This window comes from Scylla paramamosain, chromosome 16 (assembly GCF_035594125.1).
Source record: "Scylla paramamosain isolate STU-SP2022 chromosome 16, ASM3559412v1, whole genome shotgun sequence".
NCBI classification, from domain to species: Eukaryota; Metazoa; Arthropoda; class Malacostraca; order Decapoda; family Portunidae; genus Scylla; species Scylla paramamosain.
Window position 1 is genome coordinate 12390001 of NC_087166.1, and position 12686 is coordinate 12402686.

Here is a 12686-nt window from a genome sequence, read left to right on the forward strand (position 1 = left end):
ACACACACACACACACACACACACACACACACACACACAGACGGACAGATAGACAGTATGACAGACAGATGAATAGCCAGCAAACTAGCCAGACCTATATCCTGCCATACAACCGGATAGATAGACGGAAGAGGAAAGAATTCAGATATACATATACAGATAGACAGACAGACAGATAGATAGGGAAAATATAGACAGATAGGCACATATAAACAAAGATAAACAAACAGATAAGCGACAAAGTAAAGAAAACAGACATATATAGACAGACAGGTTGACATGTAAGAATGACAGGAATATAAACAGATATACAGACGATACAGACAGGCAGAAAGATGACTGTTGACAGAAAGATAAGCAGAAACAAAAGCGACAGACGAAGGAAAAACGGACATGCTTGCAGACAGACAGGTTCGCAGATGTAAGAAAGAGAGGGATGCAAACAGAAAAAAACCAGACAGATACAGACACAGATATGAGGACAGAAAGATAAATGCCAGTCAGTGAAAGGACACACGAATAAGAAAGAGCAACACGCGCTCACTCACACACACACACACACACACACACACACACACACACACACACACACACACACACACACACACACACACACACACACACACACACACTCTGAATACATTGAATATTCACGTACATTTTTTCATCATTACAATCTGTGATGAAAATTAATAAAAAAAAAAAAAGCAGAAATAATATTGAATTTATTTAGTGTTGAAGAATTTTGAAGTGAAATTAACATATTAATTAAATCAACGTATGTATGTGTTTGATGAAGGAAATTAATAACAATAATAATGATGATGATGATAATAATAATTAATAATAATAATAATAATAATAATGTTCTTTCATTATTGTTATCATTATTATTCTTATTATTACTAGCAGTAGTAATAGTAGTAGTAGCAGTAGTAGTAATAGTAGTTGTAGTACTAGTAGAAAATAACATTAACTTCATTATTATCTAACTGTTCTTTATTGTTCAATTATACATGTAAACAGAAATATTTGTTTGTTTTTAAGACTCAGGATATATGTAATTGTTTTTATGCTTCCATTAATGTCTCTGTTTTGTCCGTTCTAATAATTCTCATCGCAGATTCTTTTTATTATCGTCATCGTTGTAAATATTTGAGTCTCAACAATACACATATATACGCTTTATCCCGCGATGTGCATTTGTTTTACGTTGTTACACAGATCCATACGTGTTATTATTTTTAGCTACACACACACACACACACACACACACACACACACACACACACACACACACACACACACACACACACACACACACACACACACACACACACACACACGCTATGAATTAATTTAGATTTCATTGTGTTGTTGATTAATCTTATGTACGTTAAGTATTTTGACACTGGTAAGCTCACACACACACACACACACACACACACACACACACACACACACACACACACACACACACACACACACACACACAGGCACATCCTCCAGCAGACACATCAACATTCAGAACAGCCCGACCCTCCCTCCCTCCCTCCCAGCGTCTCTCCTCTTGAAGCTCCCTCACTCTTATTCTAATTAGGGCCGAGGAGGGAAAGAAGTTGATACACAATTTCCACGTTAATATATTTCGTACCTGTGTCCTCGCGTCCCCCAGGCGGCTACGCGGGGGGGGGAAGTGTGGTGTAAGGCGTCCAGTGGTCCTTTTGTATGTAAATGTCGAGGCCGAGGGCTAATGGGAAAAAGGGGTCGAGTTCTGTGTCTTCCGTGTTTGATTCCTCTTCCTCTTCTCCTTTAGCTTTTCCCTTTGTAGATTGTTTGAATTTGCGTATTTTTTTTTTTTTTATTTCAGGTTTTGGTTTTCGGCTTTCTCGTTTTGACTGGTTCCGTTTTTTATGCATTTTATTTTTTTATTCGTTTTTTTTCATCTCTCTCTCTCTCTCTCTCTCTCTCTCTCTCTCTCTCTCTCTCTCTCTCTCTCTCTCTCTCTCTCTCTCTCTCTCTCTTCCAAATCGACGTTGTTTATATTTCGTATGCAAATTAAGGGATTGATTATTTTGCACTTTATTTAATGCGTGCACACACACACACACACACACACACACACACACACACACACACACACACACACACACACACACACACACACACACACACAGCTATAAATCTTCCCAATCGCATCTTCTCAAGTTGATGGACAAATATAAATGTTGTTTTTTCCCCTTTTTTCCTCAAATCTAAGGCGAATGTTGCGGAAAGACTCAGGTGAGGGGAAAAATCTTCAAAAAGGACTCTAGTGTAAGATTTCATAAGGGTGATACTCAGGTGCAGGTCTTCTCCCATCTTTCCCCCGTGAAAATAGCGAGATTGGCTGAGGTTATTAATATTATAATCTTGTTCCCGTAATAAGAAGACAGCGGAGAGTGGTGGTGGTGGTGGTGGTGGTGGTGGCAGTGGCGGTGGTGGTGACAGTAGTAGTGGTGGTGTGTATTATTTGTATTTATCTTCTTTATCATTTGTTTCTTACTTTGAATTTACTTTTTTATTTACCTTTTTTTGTTTTGTAACTTCGCTATCTTACATTTGCCTGTTTGTTGTGTTTTTTATTCATTATCTGCGTTTTATTTCCTTTTTTTTTTCCTTATTTTTCGCTCTACTGCTTCACATTAATTTCTTTCATGCTGCTTTGTTTACTTTATCTTATATATATATATTTTTCATGTTTACCTTGCTTTATTTAATTTCACGGGTTATATTTTTGCTGCTTTTCTTTTCATTTCACTTTTAGTTGGCTGTCTAATGCCAGTGCTGCTATTATTTTTTCCTCGTTTAGTCTGCATTACCTTTTTTCCTCTCCTTTTTTTCCTCGTTGTCCCCATTCACACTTTCTGAACATGGTACCCTCTTTTTAGCTCATTTACTCTTTTCTTTCCTATTTTTAGTTCCCTCCATTCACTCTTTCGTAACACTGTGCCTTCTTTCAGTTTATTTACTTCTTTTTTATTTCTCCTTTCCACCAGTGCGGGTTAAGACGAGAGAGCGGATTCTTAAAGATGTGGGACGCTTATTCTTGCCGCTTGCTAGGACTCAGTAATAGACAAACTACTCTAAAAAGAAGAAAGTTATGTATCTAGTACCTCCAGGACTCGCTGTTGCAGGTGGCTGAGGTACGATGATTGTCCTAAGTACGGTACGTTTCTTTTTGGTTTTGTTTTTCTTCCCTTCTTTCTTTTCCTGTATGTGTTCCTCGAACGTCACAAGGAAGTGTATTTTCTTATTGATTCTTTGTTGTTTTGGTTTCTCTCGTGTGTACAAGGGAACGAAGGAAATAGTGAAAAATACGAGTTGTTTTATTTATTCTTTGTTGTTTTGGTATCTTTCGCGAGTATGTACAAGGAACGAAGAAAATGGTGAAAAATATGAGTTGTTTTGTTCGTGTTAACTGCCTGTGATGTGAGTCTACGTAATAAATATAATTGTGATAATACAGATTTTTACGGTCTTTTTTTCGTTTTTCACTCGGCGTGATAAATAAAGTAATCGTGTAGATTTTTCAAGGATCCGTTTTTTTTTTTCGTTTTTCACTCTTACTTCTTCGAGTGTAAGAAACAAGATAAGAAAAATGAGCTGGTACTCTTCTCTTCCGCTCATTCCGTCTGTAAATGAGGAAATGAAAATGTAAATGAGATAAGAAATAAGTTTTCTCTTTCCCTTTTTCTATCATTCCCTCTATCATTTTCTTTCCTTAGAAAAAAAAAACATAAGAGAAAAGGAAAAGTCACAAGTTTTCACCCTCTTTTCCATTCTATTCACGTTCATTTCGTCTTTAAGAAACGAAAATAAAAATACACATAAATAAAGGGTAAAAGTTTTCATCTTTCCATCACGAACATCACAACCTTCACCTCCTCCTCCGCTTCCTTCGCCTACTTCGTCAGACTGCTGTTGTGGTGGTGGTGGTGGTGGTAGTGGTGGTGGTGGTAATATTAAAAGTAATTTCTCCTCCTTTCATAGTGAAGCTAAAAGTCTCAGGCCAACTTTTCCCACACTCAAAAGCTTCAAGGGACGCACAACCCTCCCTCTTTTTTAATGGAAAGTTCTTGAAGTTTTTTCTTTTTTATTGGCAGAGTAGTTTTAACGCTTCGAAAAACTGCGTCATGTTTATTTACTGATATGGACGCTAATGATGGTACTAGTGGAAGAAACTGTGGTAGTAACAGTAATAATAGTAATGGTAGTTGTAGCAGTAGTTGTTTTTGTGGTGGTTGTAGTAACAGCAGTAGTAGAAGTAGTAGTTGTAATAGTAGTAATAGGAGTAGCAACAAAAGAAAAAAAATACCATAAAAAGTAGAGCAGTAATAGCAATAGAAACAATGATTAACAGTTGTAGTAATGAAAATAATAATAATAATAACAATAATAATAATAATAATAATAATGATAATAATAATAACAAAAAAAAAAAAACTAATGACCCAGTACATCCAATATGTTTTTTCCCAAAGGTCAACGCAATCACGTGACCTGTTCCACGTGACCTGTGACCTTAACTGAAGAAAACGGATACCTCAGAGACGGTGACTGAAAAAAAAATAATAATGAAGAGAATCGTAAAAAAAAAAAAAAAACCCTGAGTGATGAGCCATTAATGACGTGTCTCACCTGAACTGCTGTGACCTTGAAAAAAATAGAATCAGGTGGAAAGGGGAAAAAAAAATATAATGTTAATTTAGTAAATGTCTCGCGAGGTTCATGTTACTGATATCGAAAAAAGGAAAACAAAATTAAAAACATGAAACATGAAACTTGATTTTTAAGGATAATTTTGCTTTTTTTTTTTTTTTTTCCAATTCTCTGTCCTTTTTTTTTTTTATAATTTCCTTCTTTTCTTTTACTTTTTTGTTTTTTTCTATACATCATGTTTTTCTTCGTCTTCAAATTTCTTTATTCGCCTATTTGCTTTTTTATTGTTTTTTCTTCTATATTTATCGTGCTTTGTTTCAGTTTTTCTGTTCTTCTCTTTTCGTTTCTTTATTTCTTTGCATTGCCTCTCCTTTGTATCGCCTTTCCTTTGTATTCATGTTTTCAGCATTTCTTTTTTATCTTATTTTATATTTTCTTTTACATTTTTGTCATTCATTTCTCTTCTGTTCCACCTCCTTTGTCTCTCTCTCTCTCTCTCTCTCTCTCTCTCTCTCTCTCTCTCTCTCTCTCTCTCTCTCTCTCTCTCTCTCTCTCTCTCTCTGCTACCTTTACCTTTAAACTCATCAACCATAAGGAAAATAAAACTCAAATAACATCACAATATGAATAAATATGTGCATAATATTTCCTTTCATTAATTACTAACTAAGGAAAATACAACCCAAAAAAAAAAAAAATATGCACAAAAATACATTACCTCCTCTTCCTTGTCGCATTTCAATTAATAGGAACAAAAAAAAATAAATAAATAGATAAAAGAGAATATGTAGACGTAATATTTTTTAGGCATCTATGTATATCTGTGTATACGTGATCCCCTCCTCTATACATGGTTACTAATCTTATTTTCACAAAGTCTCGTATCTAATGTCATGCAGTGAAGGTGAAAGGTCATCGTGAGTTCATGGATTCTGTGTTTTAATTTTATTCGATCTTTCTGTTCGCTTTGTATTGAAATGTCCTCTTTTTTTTTTTTTAATCGTTAGGGAGAGAGAGAGAGAGAGAGAGAGAGAGAGAGAGAGAGAGAGAGAGAGAGAGAGAGAGAGAGAGAGAGAGAGAGAATTCATACACGTATTTTTAGAGAACACACACACACACACACACACACACACACACACACACACACACACACACACACACACACACACACACACACACACACACACACACACACACACACACACACACACACACACACACACAAAACTAAAGAGAGAAAGAGGAAAAAAATGCAAAACAATAAACCCATGCAAGAAAATACAATGGTTCAGAATAACGAGAAATACAAGAACAGGTGTAAAAATAGAGGGAAAAAAAAAAAAAAAAGGAAACAGGAGGGGGAAAAATACAGCGGTATCTTTCCGTCCATGTTTTTCTGGGTTAAGAAATTGGCTGAGCGACCGCGGCAGGAAATATGTTTTGTAGAGAGAGAGAGAGAGAGAGAGAGAGAGAGAGAGAGAGAGAGAGAGAGAGAGAGAGAGAGAGAGAGAGAGAGAGAGAGAATTCGGTGCCTATCTTAATTGGTCTCTGTTTTTTCTTTCTTTTTTTTTCCTTTCCTCTTATTTTTCCATGTTTTTCTCTATTCTACACCTTCCGTTGTTTTGTTTTCTTCGTTTTCTTTCATCTTTCGCTTATTTTCATTGCTTTATTGTTTCTTTTGTTCTTTGATAGTTGTTTTGTTATTGTTAGTAGGTTTTGTTGTTGTTGTTGTTTACTACTACTACTACTACTACTACTACTACTACTACTACTACTACTACTACTACTACTACTACTATTACTACTACCAATGTTTACACTTCATCATCTTTCCCCTTGCACCTGTCACCACTCCTCTTCTTCCTCCTTCTTTTCCTCCTCCTCCTCCTCATCGTTCTTCTATATTTTTCTTCTATATTTGCCACCTTTACTTTCGTTTCTTCCATTACTTCCATTACCTCCTCCTCTTCTTCCTCCTTCTCCTGCTTCCTTTGTTCATTAGAAAAATATTAATATGCCTTTTCTTCTCTCACATTTTTATTCTCATTTATATCATTAGTTTTTTTCTATTCCTTGTTGTGTCAGTAAAACTGAGAGAGAGAGAGAGAGAGAGAGAGAGAGAGAGAGAGAGAGAGAGAGAGAGAGAGAGAGAGAGAGAGAGAGAGAGAGAGAGAGAGAGAGAGACTGACAGAACAGAAAAATTATAATCAGGCAAGAAAAAAAAACGGAAAATATAATTAAACAAAAAAAAATAAAAAAAGAACCAAACGACAAAATAATTAGAAAGGTGACGAAGAGAAGGAGAAGAAGAAGAAGGAAAAGAATCCACAAATAGAGGAATACAAAAGAGTCATCAGAGGAAGGAAGGATGAAGGGACAAAGGAGGAGAGGAGAAGAGGAGGAAGAGGAGAGGAGGAAAGCATTATGGAGGGAATGGAATGGAGGAGAAATGGAGGAAGGAAATGAAAGTTGACAGGACTAAGGGCGAGGCTTTGAGTCTTTGTAAAGCTTGTTTAATTACGTTTCAAGGAGGAGGAGGAGGAGGAGAAGGAGGGGAAGGAAAAGGAAGAGGAGGAGGAGGAGGAGGAGGAGGAGGAGGAGGAGGAGGAGGAGGAGGAGAAGCATGAGCAAATGTAGTTTAAGGAAAGGACGGGAAGGAAGAGGGCTATTGAGAAGAAGGAAGGGGAGTCGTTGTTGTAGCAGTGGTGGTAGTAGTAGTAGTAGTAGTAGTAGTAGTAGTAAGAGGAGGAGGAGGAAGAGGAGGAGGAGGAGCAAGAAGCATATTTACTGGTGGGAGACAAAGAGGAAAATGAGAAGGAACAGAGGAATAAATAAATATAGGTTATAAAAAAGAGGAGGAGGAGGAGGAGGAGGAGGAAAAGAAAAAAAGATAATTGGAACTGAGGGAAAGACGAAAAAGTGTTAAGGGAATGAAAATTACAGAAATACCTAGATATTTTTAAAATTTTTACATTCATTTTCAGTGTGTGTGTGTGTGTGTGTGTGTGTGTGTGTGTGTGTGTGTGTGTGTGTGTAAAGATGAGAACAAAATATGTAAGTTAAAGTAACCTCACATTCCCAGTTGAAATAAAAAAAGTTAAGGAAATCTGACTAAATCAAATAGGATTGATAAAAGATAATGACAAGAATTTTCTCTCTCCCGCAGATCTCCACGTTGTCTCCGGTTACAAGAAGTAGGTGAGTATAAAAGTAAGAATGAAGTGAGTGAACGGGCGGGTGGGTACACGAGACACCAGAAACAAGGAAATAATAAATTGCGCTCAGTAATTTTAAGTACGCAACGTGAAACATTGTGTTGAGAGAGAGAGAGAGAGAGAGAGAGAGAGAGAGAGAGAGAGAGAGAGAGAGAGAGAGAGAGAGAGAGAGAGAGAGAGAGAGATTAAATAACACCACAAGAAAGAGAAACATTAGCATTTGAATAACTCTCTTGTTTTCACCTTTTATTTTATATTTATTTATCTTGTTGAGTGAGAAAAAAAAAACGACATGATTCCAAACACTTAGATTTTTATATGAAACTGAAATAAGTCATTCTGTCTTTTCTTTAGTAAACAAAAACTCCTTTTCCTCCTCCTCTTTCTCCTTCTCCTTCTCGTCCTCCTCCTCCTCCTCCTCCTCCTCCTCCTCATTAAGAACTTCCCTTAAACAGATAATCACCCCGTTAATGTCATCAAGATTTAGAAAAAAAAAATTAGTGACAGACGTAGACAGACAGACGGAGAGGGGGAAAAGAGAGAGAGAGAGAGAGAGAGAGAGAGAGAGAGAGAGAGAGAGAGAGAGAGAGAGAGAGAGAGAGAGAGAGAGAGAGAGAGAGACCATTGCCCCTCCCACTTTATTTATTAGTTAATTGACCGTAATGGTTTGAAACAATTACAGTGACGCCTTATTGTTTTCACCGCCTCTCTGTCTCACTCACTCACTCTCGCACAGTCTCTCTCTCTCTCTCTCTCTCTCTCTCTCTCTCTCTCTCTCTCTCTCTTTCATTCGTTTCCTCGTTCATTCACAAAATCACTTTCTCTCCCTCGTTCTATCGATGAGAGAGAGAGAGAGAGAGAGAGAGAGAGAGAGAGAGAGAGAGAGAGAGAGAGAGAGAGAGAGAGAGAGAGGATTTATCAGGTTTTCATTTTCCATCCCGTGAAATGTTATGTACCTAGACTGCAGTAGCGTTGGTGGTGGTGGTGGTGGTAGTAGTAGTGGTAGTGATGTCTGTATTTGTAAACGTGGGGTGGCAGTGATGTAGTGATGGTAGTAGTAACAGGGGAGAGAGAGAGAGAGAGAGAGAGAGAGAGAGAGAGAGAGAGAGAGAGAGAGAGAGAGAGAGAGAGAGAGTCATCACAAATCACTCTATTCAACAGTCCAATTATCGTTTCCAAAGTTTCAAGCCACATCTTTCCCTCCACATTTTCTCTCTCTCTCTCTCTCTCTCTCTCTCTCTCTCTCTCTCTCTCTCTCTCTCTCTCTCTCTCTCTTCCCCACCCTATCCTGCTTTTACTCAATCAACAAAACCTTTTACTTTCAAACCTTGACATTTTTCACTCCACTCCTTTCTTATTTTTCCTTCCTTCATTCTCAACATCAACCAAAGTCTACCTTTCTATCCATCCTCCTTCCTTTCCTTCTCCCACCAACACCACCACCACGTCCACCTCCTCCTCCTCCTCCTCCTTCACACCTGACTACACTCGCTTTTCACTTCTCGGTATCTTTGTCACCCGGGTCATGACGTCACAACCTTGAGGCTATTTTGGGTTCACGTTCAACAGGTTGCTGATAGTGCGTTGGCAGGGTGGCAGGCGGCGTTGGCAGGGGCAGAAAGGCGCGCTGGAAAGGGTAATAGATGTTTGGCCAGGATAGGATGAGGGGGCGAGGAGGAGGAGGAGGAGGAGAGAAGGAGGAGGAGGAAGAGGAAGAGGAGTAGGAGGAGGACGAGGAGACGAGGCATGGTGTTTGGAAATCGATTTGGGTTGTTTTGATGGTTAGATGGATGGATGGGTGGATGGATGCTGGAGAGTTACTGCACCAGCTGAAGGAATGGAAATGAAAGGGAAAGGGAAGGAGGGTAGTTACAGTAGTTAGTGTTTGTAGTTTCAAGGGTTTCTCTGCTTTCTGGTTGCTTTGTTGTTAGCTGGTTTGACGGGTGGCTGGTTCTTGGTGAGCTACTTAGGGGAGGAGTTGAAAGAAGGAAAAGAAAGGAAAGTAGTAATAGTCATAATAGTTATTGTTTGTAGTATTTCAATGGTTTCTTTACTTTCTGTTGTTTGTTGAGATTTTCTGTTGCTGAAAATGGTGTTTGGTCAGGATGTGTGTTTGGGAATGACCGCTAGTGAGTGTAACTGTTTTTAATGACCTCTTTAATTGGTGCTTAGCGTGTTTTTGTGTTTGAGGGACGTTAAGACTTTTTTTTTGTGTGTGTTTTCGTGATGATAAGCTTGTTTTTTAATGATGAAATATTTTGAATTTTTATTGTTATTTAGGTCTGTTTTCATCTTTCGGTAGTAATAGGACGGCTTTTGTTTTTACCTTACACGCGGTTCAACTTTTTCATCTTTTAATCATAATCGACATCACAAATTTGCGTTATAGTAATTTTTCCTTTATTTTCAGTCTTTCCTTCAATTTACATTATAACAGTTTTCGTCTTCCACCCTTCCCTCTTGTTTTACTGGCGTGTCTTCGGGAGCTGCCGGTCTGTCCTGCGTCACAGGGGAGGCATGGCGTGGCTGGCTCAGGCAGGCTTGTGAAGTGGACGTATATTGTATTGTGACTTCGATTGGCAGAAATGTTGGTTACCGAGGGAGACAAGGAAGGTGTTTGGTGGCAAGCTGCTGTGGAATGGAGTGACGAAAGAAGGATTGTGGCTGGGGATTGCGAGGGAAAGTGCATCTGGTGAGGGAGGGAAGGGAGGTGGGGAGGTGTGTTTGGGTGATAGAGGGAAGGAAGGGAGGGAGCTGGAGTGAGTAAGAGAAGAGACGGTATGATGATTTCTTAGGAGTGTGAGAGAGAGAGAGGGAGAAAAAGAAAGAACGAATAGCACTCTTCCCTCTCCAACACACACACACACACACACACACACACACACACACAATTATATATACTCACACAGCCTCCGTAAATTATGTTTGTAAATGCAAATGAAGGTTCAAGGGACAGTCATGCTTCCCGCGGGATGTCACCAAGAAAAGTAATACGTTGGGAAGCTGAATTATATACTTGTTGCCTCCCACCCTCGCCTCGCCACTCGTCTACTAATAATAAACGACTCCAAATTGTGGCTGAATTATACGTATTGCCTCCTTCTGTCTACGTTTAAGTTTCCTATAAATTAAACATGGGATTCGTAGGACTAGAAGATATATTGGAGGTGAAAGAAATTATGTAGCATGGGAATTTATTGCCACAACTGTAAATGATCATGGAATAAATAAGGAACTTGTTCGAAAAATTTCAATGAATGGAATTTGGATATCATAAAGGATATTAATCCCCAAAATCACTGTTTAAAAAGATTAAACCCAGCATTTCGTCTGTAACTGTCGAAAATGATATTTGTTACTTTTCAACAATATGCGTAACCTTCTCAATACAAAATATGGAACAGTTCAAGGTGAAGATGATATAACATACAAATTCACACCCACACCTGAAAATTATCTTGAACTAAACAAAGAGCTAATCTGAAAACTCTCAACAAACGTAACTCAGATAACATAAAAGAATAGTAAACCCAAAATTACTACAAGATAAAAACTAATATTTCGTCTGTAATTGGGAAAAAAAAATCACTTTTCACCATCCACATAAATTGGCCAGTGCAAAACTTTAGGTAAATAAGGAATTCCGCCAAAAAACACGATTATAATGGCAAGTTTTGAGCCGTTAAGTCTGACACGCGCTCGCCAATTTGTTGCATTTTTATATGAAACAAAAGTATTCGTGATAAACCCAGGCGATATTTTTGTTAACCTGGAAATAATGAGATGTTTTTTTTTTGTATAATTTATTTGAGTTTACACCCATTGCATAGTTTTGATCATTGCATGCATGACAGTTTGAAGGGAAGTAATGATAGATATAGTTATGTGTTATTATTACTACTACTACTACTACTACTACTACTACTATTGTTATTATTTTTCCTTCAGTGTTTCTTATGGTACTTTTCACAGCCTTAAGAAAGCGAATTATTTATTAATTTCAATCAGGGTACCTTTGATCTAATTCTGCTTGCAATTTACTTATTATCATCATTATTTTAGAGGAGGAGGAGGAGAAAGAGGAAGAAGAAGAGGAGGAGGAGGAGGAGGAGGAGGAGGAGGAGGAGGAGGAGGAGGAGTGTGAAGTGTGTGAAAATGAGCTTCTGTTTACGGAAGTGAGAGTAATCTTTAAAATATGTAATAAAATGCATCATATTATATACATTTTCTTCTTCCTCTTACTATTATTATTTCTCCTCCTCTTTCTCTTCCTCCTCCTCCTCTTCCTCCTCCTCCTTTTCCTCTTCTTCCTCCTTCTCCTCCTCCTCGTCCTCTTTCATCTCCACTTCATCTTTCAATTTAGTTTATTTGAATGCGCAGTCTCTCTCTCTCTCTCTCTCTCTCTCTCTCTCTCTCTCTCTCTCTCTCTCTCTCTCTCTCTCTCTGACCCAAAAGCTGATTAACCTCGGACCAAATTAGGTCATTTTGTAGATTAACCTCAAGAGAGAGAGAGAGAGAGAGAGAGAGAGAGAGAGAGAGAGAGAGAGAGAGAGAGAGAGAGAGAGAGAGAGAGAGAGACCTATTGTTCTATTACATAACCCAAATCTTCCCATCAGAAAATAAGTCTATGGAAGATAAGAAAAGTCGATTATCTTAACGAGCCCATTGCTAATAGAGCCACGGGAGACAGCCAGATTGATAAGGCGAGATATAAATAGTAACATTACACATGCATCCCTTTAATGTGATTGTTCCCCTTAATGTGATTGC

At 38.1% G+C, this 12686-nt stretch overlaps 1 protein-coding gene across 1 annotated transcript in view; it reads left to right on the plus strand.

The window, feature by feature from the left end:
• The window catches only part of LOC135108059 (protein dimmed-like), a 174857-nt gene that overhangs the window by 56090 nt on the left and 106081 nt on the right, over positions 1 to 12686 (plus strand). Inside the window, exon 3 of the mRNA XM_064018657.1 lies at positions 7868 to 7899. The gene's annotated coding sequence lies outside the window, so the exon portion shown is untranslated. The remainder of the gene's footprint in view (positions 1 to 7867; positions 7900 to 12686) is intronic.